This window comes from Bos mutus, chromosome 11, assembly GCF_027580195.1.
Source record: "Bos mutus isolate GX-2022 chromosome 11, NWIPB_WYAK_1.1, whole genome shotgun sequence".
Taxonomy (NCBI): Eukaryota; Metazoa; Chordata; class Mammalia; order Artiodactyla; family Bovidae; genus Bos; species Bos mutus.
The window spans coordinates 9,042,919-9,055,059 of record NC_091627.1 but is presented as its reverse complement, the minus strand read 5'-3'; the positions used below and the strand labels follow the sequence as shown (position 1 = coordinate 9,055,059).

The 12,141-nt window shown below is 54.5% G+C and overlaps 1 protein-coding gene across 9 annotated transcripts in view; it reads left to right on the top strand.

The window, feature by feature from the left end:
* Positions 1 to 12,141, top strand: part of RALGPS1 (Ral GEF with PH domain and SH3 binding motif 1) — a 302,552-nt gene that overhangs the window by 182,572 nt on the left and 107,839 nt on the right. The gene's annotated exons all lie outside the window — the stretch shown is intronic.

Sequence of the window (12,141 nt, the reverse complement as noted above, 5' to 3'; positions counted from 1 at the left end):
GTTTGTTAAGTGAATGATTCGCTAGATGTGGTATGCGATGTGTTCGGTTTATAGTGGACAACGTCAGTGGAAAGATGTGTCCAGTCATGTGGCTTCAGTCTCTGTGTTAGCCAAGCTGCAGAGCAGACAACTGAGCTCTGCTAAATGCACCTATTTTCAACAGGCAGTACCCACACTGTCTCCATCATCGCAACATGATTTAGCCAGGTGGGAGCAGGAAAGAGACACGTGTCACCAGATTGGTTTCAATTCTGTTCTTAGACCACTTGTTCCTTCCCCAGATATCCATGGAACACCTGGGATATGCCAGGGAGTGTGCTGGCTACTGGAGATGCAGCTGCAAACAGGACAGAGCCAGCCCTGCCCTCAGCAGGCTTACCCATCATCTCAGAGCCCCTGAGTGCCAGGAGGCAGACGTGGTGAATGTGATGGGAGGGTAGAACGGAGAACTGACCTAGCCAGAGGGGTCAGGAAAGCTTCCCTGAGAAAGTGACCTTCGTGCTGACCCCAGAGGGATGAGGAGGAGCAAGCCAGGCCAAGAGGGAGGGGACGGACGGACGCAGCTCACTCCTCTGCCCACTCAAGGATGTGGCTCCGTCCACTCTTCCCCAGCTCCCTGGCGTGATCACTTTTTCCCTAGATCATGATTTCTTTCAGCTTAAAGAAAATCCTCTCTTGACCTCATGTCCCTTCTCCAGCTACTGTTCCATTTCTCTGCTCCCCTTTTTAGCAAAACCCTCTGAAGAGTTACCCACACCCTCCCTCACCATTTCCAGAAAGTTCTCTCTTGAGTTCATTCCCGTCAGGCCTGCCCCCTCCCCTCGGTTCCGAGTGTCCCGAACAGGATCACCAGGGGCCTCTCTTCCCAGACCAAAGGCTCAGTTCTTGGTCCACGTGGATGTTTCGCCTCTCAGCACTGCTGGACATGGCAAATCACTCCCTCCTGGGACTTCCTTCCCCAAACACCACCCTTTCCTCTCATCTCATTGGCTACTCCTCAGTCTCCTTTGCTGGTTCGCCCACCCCCCCCACCCCCTGTCCAGTCCTATCCTGGGTGGGGAGGGGGTGGCAGGGCTCAGTCCTCAGACATCTTCAGTGATCATCTTCGGTGATCATCTTCAGTGATCTCATTGTCTAGTCTGAGGACTTCCCCCTGCCCCTCTGAATCCAGACTCATATGTCTAACTGCCTCTTTGACATATGGGCATCTCAGCCATAACTTATCCAGAAATGAATTCCTGGGGTTCCCCAAGTCTCCATCCCAACCTATTCATCCCAGTTTTTCCCAGGTTAGCAAATGGCGACTCTGTTCTTCTGATTGCTCAGCCAACAAACTTGAAGTCGTCCTTGACTCCTTTCTTCCCATCATACCCCACATCTAAGTCACCACCAGATTATCACAGCAATATCCTGGGACTATTCTCAGGATCCTACGGCTTCTCCCTGCCTCCCCTGGTACAGCCCACCTTCACCTCTCGCCTGGACCAGACTGGTCTCACTGCTCCTGTCCTTGTCTTTACAGGCTGTCCTCAACCCGGCAGCCAGAGTGAGCCTTTTAAAAAAGTCAAATCAGGTCAGTCTGCTGCTCAAAGTGCTCTGGTGGCTCCTCGTCTTGGAGAAGCAGCTAACAGGTCTCTAAGGCCCCCAGCTCTGGCCCTGTTTCCTCCCTGACCTCATCTCCAACTCCTCTCATCCTCACTCACATGCTCCAGCCACGCTGGCCTCCTGGGTGTTCTTCAGGCTCGCTGATGGCGAGGGCCCTTTGCACTTGCTCCAGTCCAGAACACTCAGCCGCTTCCTTGATGGCGGCTCCCTCACTGCTCTCAGGTCTTTGCTGAAATAATCACCTTCCCAGTGAAACTTTCCCGGCTTACTTAAAATTGTGACCTCGCCACCTTCTCCCTCCAGAGTCCATGTCACCATCAGACATGTGGTGCCGTCTACCCATGCCTGTGAATGAAAGCTCTCTGAGGGCAGGGGGCTTGTCTGTTTTCATCACTCCTCCCCCACCCCCCGCCCCCACAGCGCCCAACACAGGGAACATTTGTACGCTGAATGATAAGCCACATCCACCAACAGTCGCCACGCAGTGGGGAGTGCTAGGAAGAGGGGCACACAGGGCCAGAGGAGCCCAGGGCAAGTGACTGCCTGAGGGTGCGGGGACATGCACAGGAGACCGTGACTCACATTTACTACCACCGTCCCTAACATCCACTTCCTGAATGCCTGTCGTGTACCTCACCCTGCACTCAACGTTTTGCAAGGGTTTTCTGCTTCATTGAATTCTCACAATGTCTTTTTGGTAGATACCATTGTTATTTCCATTTTACAGATGAGGAAACCGAGACTCTGTGAGGCTAAGTGACTTGTTTAACCTCACACAGCTGGAAGGTAGCAGAACCAGGACTCAGCCCCAGCCTTATGTACTCAAACCTTCAAGTCTTAATGACTACGTAGAAATTTTCTTAATCTGGTTTCTAATAGTAAAGTCACGACTTTCTGATTTCACGATAGTTTACACTAAAATAACCACAACCCAGAACCGGAAGGTTTTGTCTTCCCCAGACCCCTCTGGGGGCTTCTCTGGTGGGCAGCCTGGACAGCGGAAGGTTGCAAAACAGATCCTGTGCTCCCCAGGGCCACAATGAGCTGTTTTCCACTTGACTGAGAAAGCCCCAGCTTGGTTCCGAAGGCCAGTCCAGGCCTTTTGGGCCAGGCGGAGAAAGGTGTTTGAAGCCTCTGGTTTGGGTTGGGCTGTGGGGTTAGGGCTGCAGTGACGTTGGTGGAAACCGGGCTGAGTTTGTGAGTGTTTGCCTAGTTTCCAAGCTCTTTAGCTGCTCCTGTGCCTGGGCCACACCCAACCCACAACAATGGGGAGGAGCCGCCCTCCCAGCCTGGGCGGCTCACCTGCCTCTCTCTGCTCTGTGATGCTGACTGCGGATGCCAGCGAGGGCTCCCCTTGGCCAAGAAACTGCCATGGTCCCAGGAGACAACTTGGCTCCAGGCCTCGAGACCTGGCGGGGTAGCAGTGTTTACCGTTGAGTTCTGTCCCCTCCCAAGTGTGGGCTCGCACGGCTTCCCTGGGCAAAGCTCTGTGCCCTTGGACTTAAGATCCTGAAAGCAGAGCCTCTTCTATGAGATGGGGTGATCCAACCCCTCTCCCACACTTGGTGAGGGCCACGGAAGTGCTTCCGAAACTAGAGGTGAAGATGTCATGATAGCCGTATGAGAGCTCCAGCTGACTGAACGACAGTGTGTGTCTGCCAGCACACACTCATGGGCTGTGTGTCCAGCACGTGCACCATCTCCTTGGATCCTACCATTCCCCCACCCACCGCCCAGGAGATCCCACGACCAGCTGTCTCATTTCACAGAGGAGGGCCTTGTTCTATGTAGCAGAGCTGGGCCTGCCCAGGAGGTCTGTCTGGCCTCACCTCCCAGCCCAGTGGTTAGACTGGTCCTGGTTGTCACGGTGTCCGTAGCCTCTCACATGGCGCTGGGCGCAGAGCGAGGAGGCTCCAGATGAGCAGACGCAGTCAGAGACTGCAGTCTTTAAAGAGCATTTCTTGCAGTTGTTCAATTAAAAAGAGAACCAAACTTGATGGTTAACACTCGTTCAGTTTTTAGGTTCACAAGGCCCCTCGCGTAACATATTATCTCATGGAATCACCACGACATTTGGAGCTGGTTAGTAATATTCTGCCCATTTTGAGGGTGAGGAAACTGAAGCCCAAGAGGGTGTCAGGTAGCTTGCTCCCTGTTGCATTGCTGCTGGTGGGAATAGTCATGAAGCTGCACAATTTGGGGTCTTACTGTCACATTTCCATGAGGCGTGGGCTTGGCAGGAGTGACGCGGAGCCAGTCGGGTTAGAAGAAGGATGGAAGGAACCAGGGCACTGTCTCAGGGAATCCAGCGAGACTGGTTCTCCCCAGGTTTATAAAGGGGGGCAACAGCACCCAGAGGGCTAAGTGATTTGCTGGGAGCACATGGCAGACAAGAGCCAGTGCTGACTCTGTCAAGAGCTGGGGTCAACCTGATGCCAAGGGCTGTGCCCCCTCTGCCTTAGAGTAATTGACTTTCCTTCAAGGTTCCAGCCCCCTTCCTTAGTTTTTTGCAAGTTTGGCAGGTCTTAATGGGCAGTAATGAGTTTGCTTACTTTTGCTCTCCTGGTATTTATTCAACTAATTGCATCCCAAGAGAAGGAACTCCACCCCCTACCCCATCCCCCAGCATTCCAACTGTCTTAGGCCTGGAGAAGAACTCGACTCCAATCAAAGAGATGCTCCTCAGTTTCTTCCTATGACCAACCGAGGAAAGCAAATCCAACTGTTTTCCTTGGCTTCAAAAGGAAAATAAAAGCGATTCTTGAAATTGCTTTTCCACATTGTATTGTGAGGAGTTTCCATTATACATGGGTTTCCCGCCCCACAAGCGGGGCTGGTGTGACCGAGCCACGTGACGGGCTCTGCACGCAGGGAGGCCACCTCCCCAAGGGCTTGGGTCCCACCCAGCCTCCGGTGGGCAGCTCTGAGCGTCCCTGCTTGGCCTGCTGTGGTGGGGCCACACACCGTGTGTCCACGTCCCCTTTAGCACCACGGCTCAGGTGAGGGGCCACTCTGTGGGAAGAATTGTTTTCATAAGACAGAGTTGTGGGTCCTACCCTGCTGCAGAAGTTACTTTCCTGAGGTCACCGCAAAGGGTAGGAATAAGACAATTTCAAAAATAATAGTGACAGCTAATTATCACTGTGACCCAAACACTTTATAAGCATTGCCTCACTTCATCCTCCCAACAGGCCCGGGAGGGAAGCTGTTATTCGGGTGGCCATGCATGGTGACCCAGGTTGTGTACTATGCAACTCTAGAGAGCACAGCTCACATTCATAGTCTTTGTGGTTTTGTATATTTAAATCACAGCAGTGTTCTAATTCTCACAAAGATGCTTTTAAGACTAATGGCAGAGCTGACAGTTGTTCCTGTTGCAGGCAAGGAAGCTATTAAGATTCAAAGTCCATGAGTCATTTTGTCCTAAGTCATCAGCTTAGCCAAGTAGCAGTCGGTAACAGAATCCCAGTATACATCTGTGTTGAATGCATAAAAGTGACAGGGAAACTCAAGAGAGATTGTTCCCTGACAGCCACGCCCCCTCTAAGGCAAGGAGGACAACAGGAGAGCTCTTGGGACCCCCAGGACTCCTGACCCCGAAGTGAATCAGCTCTCAAGATGGTGTTTCATCATTAGTCCATGTTGAATTCCTGCCTGGGGGCTCACAGAGCCTGTCCCTCTCTCTCCAGCCTGCCCTGCCCCATCACTCTGTGATCACAGATGGAAGCCAGGTAGGAGTCCAGGCCAGAGGCCCTGCAGGAGGCCTGGGCAGGGGGCCTCTGCCAAGGCAGCAAGGGCATCTGGAACTGCCCCCTGGCCCAGTGCCCAGCTGGCCCCTGACAGGAAGCCGGGAACTTGAGCTGTGCTTGAGTGAGCTTGGTGGACCCGAGCATGAATCATGATGTTAAACCAGCATCAGGACAGAAAAGAAAAAAAAAAAAAAAATCGAAACTTCAAAGTTGATGAACGGTTTTTCCTGCTAAAGCTGGTTATGAGATACATGATGTGTCAGTCAGGCAGTACCAAGCCAACTGGTAATCTGGGATGAGAGGGATCCAGATAAAGGAATATTCCAGAAGATACTGCCCTAGAGGGCCCAACTGACCACATGACCAATGGGATAGATGATAGCAGCTGCCATTTGTTTGTCATAGATGACCAGTGTGCTCAGCCGTGCTCTACCTCATTAACAGCCTTATGGGTAGGGGACTGGGCATGCTGGTTGGCCCCCCTTGAGGCCTGTTGTCTTATTAATTATTAATAGCACCCCATTTTATTCTCACAAGTGTCCTCATTGGGTAATAAACTATTTGGTCCCTTACCTAGGAGACAGGCATTACTATCTGCATTTGTAGTAGAAGAAACCCAGGTCCAGAAACGTTAGGTCACTTGCCTAAGGTCCCTTGAAGGAAACATCTGGACTGGGAAGTCCATGTCAACTGCAAGGTCTGTGCCTTCACTTCGATCAAGAGCATCTCTCCAACCTGTGTGAATAATAGGTGCCTGTCTGTTTGCTTAACGGCCGGGATGCAGATTCCCTCTTAGTCATTCTTAACTGACAAGGTAGAAATGGCTTTCACGTCAGCACAAGGGTGAGTCTTGTTGGATGGTGGAAACAGCTGCTTGATCATCCAAGTGGTGAGACCCCAAAGTGGACATCTAGAATGTGCAGCGGTGTCCTCACCTTAGAAACCCTGGGGAAGGAACTGTGCATCGCTTGTCCTGGTGATTCACCGCCAGCCTGGAGGCCAGGGAGGGAATAACCACATCTCCAACTGCCGTCCCCTCCCAGCCCGGGAGCCTGTGAATCATCCCCGCCAGAAGGCAGTGTGGGCACCCAGGGGGTCTGGAGCTGATTGCCAGACCCTGCCAGTCCAGCTCTCATAAGACCTTCGAATGAGCCGTCTGTCCAGCCAGCCAGCCCTCCATCCATTTAGTCTTCCCAGCCAACCAGCCATCGTGTGTTGCTATAGTCAGGGTCCAGGCCTGTCCTGAGTGCTGGGAACACGGGCTCAAGCCAGAGAAGCAGGAAGTGTAGGACTGTACATATTTGCTGGGAAGAGCGTCAGTGGAGGGTCGAACCTGCCTGACACGCCTGCCCCTGGTGCGTTGCTGGCTCCGGGGCAGGGCTGAGCTCATGGAGGAGGTGGGTTGTGGTCATCCTGTGAGGTCATTGTGTTAGGAGAGGATGTGGTTCAGCATCGGGGAGCGGGTTTCCTTTGCCGGGGGATAAGGATGCCACTGTTCCTTTTCCGTACTACATTATTTTGGAGCCATCTTGAAAGGTCCCAAAGCCTGCACACTGATCCCTCAGGTGCCAAGAGCCCTGGCCAGCAGAGCAGAGGCGGAGAGCTGCAGAAGCCATTTCGGAGCCCAGCTCCTGAGTTGGCTGCTGCATTTCCGGCCGTGCCTCATGTGCTCTGGAGCTTTGGATCTGGGGGAAGCCCCTGACAGCAGGGAGCAGCTGGGGACCAGGTGGACAGCGGTGCCCTGGGGCGACTTCCCAGGAAATCCAAACCTTGCCTGGGGCTGCTCTTCCGGCCAGGCTGAGTGTTTGGCCCCACGACCACCTCGGCCCTGTTGCAGGGCTCGTCCCCAGCACAGGGATGATGAGCACGTTGTGCCTCTGTCCCGGATCCCAGCAACTCTGAAAGGCAGGGGCCGTGAGAATCCCTGTTTCACAGATGAGGAAACAGAGGTAAGGGTGGAGCCTTGCCCAGACATCAGAGCTCCGAAGTAGTAGAACTGGGCTTGGAACAGATGTATTGACTCCAGAGCCAGCTTCCTTACCCACACGGGCCTTGCTGGCCTGCCTACTGCTGCAGGCCTATCTTTCTAAACCTCACAGCTGGCCCCGTCAGTGTCCTGCTGGAAGGCAGAGCCTGTGTTGTCCTGCCTCCCTGCCCCTGCAAGTGCTGTTCTTTCTGCCTCGGCACCTTCCCCATGTCCTGCCTTCCTTGCTCAGTTGACCTTCTCGGTGAAGCCGGCCATTCTCAGGGAGGGGTCCCCTCTCTCCTCTGCTCCCAGGAGCAGCCCAGGCTGCTTCTATCACAGCACCCAAGACCCAGCTTGTCCTCATCTGGTTCTCTGCCCAAACTATCAGCTTCTTAAAAGTGAGGTCAGGGTGGTTTCCCCCTCTGAATACCCAGTAGCCAGGATGGCACCTGGATTATTAAATAGGAAATTCAAGGCATTCCCTCAATGAGCAACTTCCTAAACATTTCTCTGGTGCCAGCCACTGTGTTGGGGACCAGATAGAGCAGGAGCAAGGGAGATGCCTGCCCTCAACGGGCCACAGGAGTAGGTGAGACAGAGAGCAGGTGCTGGTGACACTGGGTATCAGGGCCCCCACAGGGCGGCTCAGGGGACTGGGAGCACAGCCGGGGTGGAGCACCATAGCAGCTGGAGGCAAGAGGCTCCTTCGTCTGGGTCTGCGGCTCCCTCCTTCCTTCCCTCCCTCTTTCATTCATTCAGATCCCTTCCCTGCCTGTCCCTGAGTGGGTCCTGGAGGTGAGCGGTAACTGAGAGATTCCACCGTCCGCTTGCAGAGGCTAGAGGGGGACCATCTCCGGCAGGACTTTGGTCATTCCTGGAGCCAGGCAGGTCCTCAGGCATCTCTCAGAGACAAGAACCAAGTTCCTTCTGGGCTTTCCTGAGGTGGTCTTGGGCGTGCCTTTCTGGGGGAGGTTGGGGGGCTCTGGGGCTGCTGGCCTCTAGAAAGGCTGGTTTCTCCAGAGCATTGACCCGACACAATAGCTTGATTGTGAGAGGCCTGGCTCCCCCCACCCAGCACGTTAACATGTCTGTGATCAGAGTGTGTGCTTACAGTTGATGTGTACGTGGAACAGGACATTGTAGCGCTTTAGCGCCGCCCTCCCCCCCGCCCGACCCAAGGCTGTTATTAAGGCAGTCGTATGGCTTGGAGTTGTGTGGGAATGTGGTTTTTGTCACAGAAACTACCGTCAGAACGAGGTTCTGCTGTGACCCTTCTACCACCGCAAACTGCTTGCTGCCAGGGTCTGAATGACCCCTCTATTTGGGGTGTTTTATATAAATTCACAAAAAAAGAAATGCTATTCAATGAATTGATTCATTCTTGAGATTCCCGCAGTGTGTTTGTCCAGGCTGGCAGTAGGCTGGGGCGGAATGGGCCCAGATCTGGGTTTGAATCCTCGCTTTTTTGGCTCGCCGGTGGAGAGACCGTGGCAGAGGCGCTGTACCCTCTGACCCTCAGTTTCCTCTTCTGTAAAATGGGACAGTCTCTCTCAGCACCACACGCCTCCTCCCTACGAGTCTCCCACTACTGTGAATTAGATTCACCTTCTGCCTCTTCCCACTGGGCTGTGGGCTCAGGCAAGCAGAACCCCTCCTCCCCTGTCTGACTGCTCTCAATCGAGATGGGTTCGGGTGAAGTGGGCTGTGACTCAGAGAGAGGCCAGAAGCTGAATGTGCTTGCCTTGGGCGGGGCTGCTGCCTGCTCTGTTTGTTCTGCTGGAGCTGCCAGTTGCAGCTCCCGGGTCTTTTCTCTTTGCTCAAGTGTGGCCGGTGCAGGCCGTGAAGACCCAAGCTCAGGTTCTGCAGCCCTTGGAGTCTCTAAGCAGAGACTCAGGAAACAGTCCCTGGATGACTGGGGGCCAAAGCTCTGCCCCCTCTGAACTGGTGCAGTTCCATGGTGCTGCCGTGAAGGGTGGTTGGGGGGTGAGGGGCAGCCACGCAGATCACCTATCTGTGAATCTGCAGGGTTCAGAGCTAAGACAGTCTGGCTTGGAATTTGTTCCCACCTCTCGTTAACTGCACTACCGCAAGCACGCTATGTAGCCATGATGAGGCTCAGTTGTAAGAGGGGTGGTGATGAGGCCTGTACTGTCTCAGAGGTAGACTTCTAGGACAAACAGATGGCGCACCCGAATCAGGTGAGCACGTGGCTTTCAGATGGAGTGGTACAGTGTCTCTAGGACACCAGCCAAACCAAAGGCCGTGAGATGCTCTGAACAGGCCAGTGAAGTGAGGTGGGGAAAGGCATGGTCTGCAGAGCCACAGCGGCCGGGGTTCAAGTCCCACAGAATCACCAGCTGTGTGCCCTTGGTGCTCAGGCTGCTCACCGTGTCTGAGCCTTTGTTTTGTCCTCTGTCAAATGGGACGCTAAAACTGAAACATACCTCCTGAGGTTGTAGCGAGGATGAAATGAGATATGTGTGTGCCTTACTTAGCCCAGTGGTACTTGGTAAATCACTGTGGGATGGAGGAGTGGAGGAAGAGATGGCTTAGTTGCTTTTCCCAGTAGGTTGTAGCAAAAACCCCTCCTGGACCATGTGCTTCACACATCTTTGCCTGCCTTTACTGAGTAATGAATAGCTCACTCATGTTAGACCCGTGAGGTCAGTCAGAGCCTCTGCTTGGCCCAAGCTGTCCAGGTGGCACTAGTGATAAAGAACCTGCCTGCCAACGCAGGAGACATGGGAGACACGGGTTCAGTCCCCGGGTTGGGAAGATCCCTTGGAGGAGGGCATAGCAACCCACTCCGGTATTCTTGCCTGGAGAATTCCATGGACAGAGGAGCCTGGCCGGCCATAGTCCAAAGGGTCGCAAAGAGTCGGACACGACGGAAGTGACAGCATACATGCACGCCCAGAGAGCAGAGTGAGCTGCTATGGATCTAGGCTTGAGCCAGGAAACCTGCAGCTTCCACAGCCCCAGAGGCCATGTGCTGGAGAAGTGTCTGTTCGATGCCAGCTTTTCCAAACGCTTCCAAGAGTTCAGGGACCACTGAGAGCTCTGTGGCCACAGGAGGGAAGCCACTGTCATGGGCTAAGATTCACCACTGTTGGCCGGACTTGGCCATCTTGTGGGCAGATTTGGTGATTGGGATGGAGACTGGGGGAGGGGTCGCTGCCTCTCCTTTGCAACCCCAGGACAGGCCTGGCATTGGTCCTCCTGCTGTGGACCCTGGAGCAGTGCGGCGGTAGCTCACTTGCCTCACCCACTGGTTCAGGCGAAGAGACCAGCAGGCAGGAGAACAGTGCCCTGCGAGGGGTTGGATGCTCTTCCTGTAGGGGTGGTATCAGAAGCACCCAAGATCCTTTTGTTGGTACATCTGCACTCCTCCTTCCTGTGAACTTCTGGGACTTGGACATGTGGCCCCAAACATGAAGCCCCCCTCCAAAGGCTCCTGGGAGGCCCCCCAGTGTGGGTGGAAGTAGTGGTCATAGCCTTGGCTGGGCCTTTCGGAACTTCCTGACAACCCCAGCAGGACGTATCCAGAGTCCGGGTCTCTGCTCTTCCCTCTGTGATTCTAATAGTTATGGCTCATAATACTCAGAGGTTTTCTGAGGCTTTGCCACACACCAGGCACTGTGCTAAGGCCTTCTGGGTCATGCTCCCCTGTGCTCCTCCTGGAGAGTAATGGTGTGTAGCTCAGAGTGCTGGCTCAGACGCTGGTGCCGACACTAACCGTGTGGCTTTGGACACAGCACTTAACCTCTGTGCCTCAGTCTCCTCACCTGTGAAATGGTGATGACTAACAAGTACCTGTGTTACAGGGTAGTTGTGGGGGACTCTACCAGTTGGTGAGCGCCATGTAAGTGCCCTGAGAGAAGGGCACTACTGTTACCCCATTTTACAGATAAGGAAACTGAGGCTTAGAGAGGCTAAATGATCGGCAAGCGTCACTTGGCCCTAGGTAGAAGAGCTAGGGTCTGAGCCTAGCTTGTGAGCCCTACCTCCCTCTGTCTCAATTTAGAAAAATACATGTGGGGAGCATTTGGCCAGCTTCGGAAGTGGCATTCTCAACTTTCCGCAGAGCCCCGGTGAAAGGAGATCCTTCTCTAAGTAACCGAACTGGCCTCTGGGAGCTCTCCTAATCCACAGCAGAGGCAATTGCTGACCCGTGACACACATATCACAGAGAAGGGAGGGATCAGCGAAGAATTTCTGTTTGGAAATGTTATCTAACGAGTGCTTTCAAGGGACTCGGAATGCGGAGCCTGCGCTGTCCCGCTGCCTGGTGCCGGGAAAGCCTCATCCTCCCGGGTCCTGGCCAGCCCACGGACAGCCCACCGAGACCCAGGGGCCTGTCCCGTCCCACCCCCTGCGAGGAGGGTCCAGGTGTCCTGGGACGCGCCCGGAGACCGGGGCAGTGCGGAGTCACAGCCACAGGCTGTGCCTCCGGGCTCCGGATCCCTCAGCTCCTCTCCTCCCGGGCAGGGGCTGGAGCGGAGTTTGCTCAGCCCCCGGGGACCTTTCTGAACAAGGGCTCCTGGCACTTGCAGGACAGCATTTGCTTTTACTGTTGCCGCGGCAGAGTTGCCAGCCAGGGTGCACAGGAACCCGAAACAGAAAAACAGCTTCTCAAGTCCTTGGGCCAGCCCGGCCAGCCGCGATGCCTGGGCCCACTGGCCCGTCAAGGGCACCACTCCACACAAGCTCACAGCCGCGCACACACCCCGCACCCGGCGGCCGAGCCCTGCCGGGAGCCGCCTACCTTCACCCTAAAGGCTCTTTGTCTGAAGGAGAGTGAGGCTTACTGATGAAGCCCTC